This window comes from Triticum dicoccoides, chromosome 7A, assembly GCF_002162155.2.
Source record: "Triticum dicoccoides isolate Atlit2015 ecotype Zavitan chromosome 7A, WEW_v2.0, whole genome shotgun sequence".
In the NCBI taxonomy this organism is placed as follows: Eukaryota; Viridiplantae; Streptophyta; class Magnoliopsida; order Poales; family Poaceae; genus Triticum; species Triticum dicoccoides.
In genome coordinates, this window is record NC_041392.1 from 357,242,391 (window position 1) to 357,244,467 (window position 2,077).

Genomic DNA, 2,077 nt, shown 5'->3' on the forward strand with positions numbered 1-2,077 from the left:
AGGTCAAGTTCATACCAGCTTTTCTCATCTCAATAAGTTCATCATATAATCATCATTATTGACTTTCACTTGCACGATCGAATAGTGTGGATAATAATAATAGTGCACGTGCATTGGACTAAGCTGGAATCTGCAAGCATTCAATTCAAGAGAGAAGACAAGGTAATATGGGCTCTTTGTCAGATCAACCATAATGCATATAAGAGCCACTTTAACATTTTAATTATGGTCTTCTCCTCTTGACCCCCAAAGAACAAGAAAAGAAATAAAACTATTTACATGGGAAAGCTCCCAACAAGCAAAAGAAGAATGAGAAATATTTTTGGGTTTTCTTTTTAATTACTACTACAAGCATGGAAAGTAAACTAACTAAAAGTTACAACTATTTTTTTTGTTTTTCTTAAGGTTTATTAAACACACAAGAAGAAAGCATAAAAAGGAAAATAAACTAGCACAGATGATACAATGAAAAAGTATGAGCACCGACAACTAGCAATGAGTGTGTGAACATGAATGTAATGTCGGTCAGAAATACGTACTCCCCCAAGCTTAGGCTTTTGGCCTAAGTTGGTCTGTGGCCACGGCTAGCCTGGCGGATATCCAAAGTTGTAGCTGGGGTCGTACTGAGATGCAGCAGCTATTTCCTCATGAGCTGCCGCTTGGAGACGGGCCGTCTCCGTCCTCCTCTTATACTCGTCCGCCTCCTCCCTGGTTATAACATGTCTCCCTTTTGCCTGAGAGTCAAAGAAAGTAGGAGCAGGGAGAGCAACGTGATAGGTGCGTCGTCTGTCAAAGATTAGTCGGTACCGGAGGAACTAATCGTTCATCTCAACAAACTGATGACGAACCATGGCCTCATAATCTATATAAACAAGAGGCAACTCAATATCATGCCCACGTATGGGTATACCAAGAAAATTAGCTAGACGGGTTGCATAAATTCCACCAAAGAAATCTCCATGAGTACGATTATTATGCAACCTACATGCAACGGTAGCCCCCAAGTTGTATTGTTTATCTCCTAAAATAGCGCTTCTAAGAACGCTAAGATCAGGCACACACATATGCCGTGCTTCATCTTTACCATTAATGCATCTACCTATGAAGAGAGCAAAATAATGTATAGTAGGAAAATGAATGCTCCCTATGGTAGCTTGTGTTATGTCTCTAGATTCCCCCACAGTTATACTAGCAAGAAAATCTCTAAATTCAGATTTGCGAGGTTCATTAGGACAACCCCATTGTGGAAGTTTGCAAGCAGTGTTGAAATCCTCTAAGTCCATAGTATAAGAATTTTCATAGAGATCAAACATGACAGTTTGAGAATTGTGTGACGATGAAAATTCAAACCTCCTCACAAAGGGATCAGTGAGATAGTGGTATTGGCGGCACTTATCTGCCTCGAAGCTCCAAAGATCGGCATTACACACATACGCGTTAAATTCTTCCTTGATTCCTGCTCGATCCATAAAGTCCTCGGAAGGCCATTCACAAGCCCGCACTTGAGCTTCCCTCGGTGGTTCTTCGTCGGCATCGCGTATTGCGAGCCTGGGTCCTTGCTTCCTTGAAGGACCACCTTGGTACATTTTCCAAAACATATTTCTTCCTCTGAAAAATTTCTGAAATTTTAGTAACTTCAAAATAAAAGTGAACCAAACTCAACAATATTAATAGCAACCACTCTTACAAGTGCCTAGAGGCAATATCATGCATCAAAAATACTTTTGACCACATAAATTTGACATGCAAGCTCAAGAACAGGGTCACCTAAGCAGCAAAAATATGTAATGAATAAAGCACTAGAACAAAAACTAATTGGACCATTGGAGGAGTCGCATACCAAGGAACAATCCCCCAAAGCAGTTTTGTGAGAGGTGCTCTGATCAAGGAGATCGAAAATGGCAGCAAAATGAGCTTGGTGATAGAGGCAAAGGTGTCCCGATGTTTCGATGAGATGGTGGCTATCATTTCTGTGGGAGTTGACCTTGACGATCTGACTATGAACGTGCGAGACGTCGCGCCTTAGCAATCGCTAAACCAACTTCTGAGGGGTTATTGACCACGCCGGAGCACGATC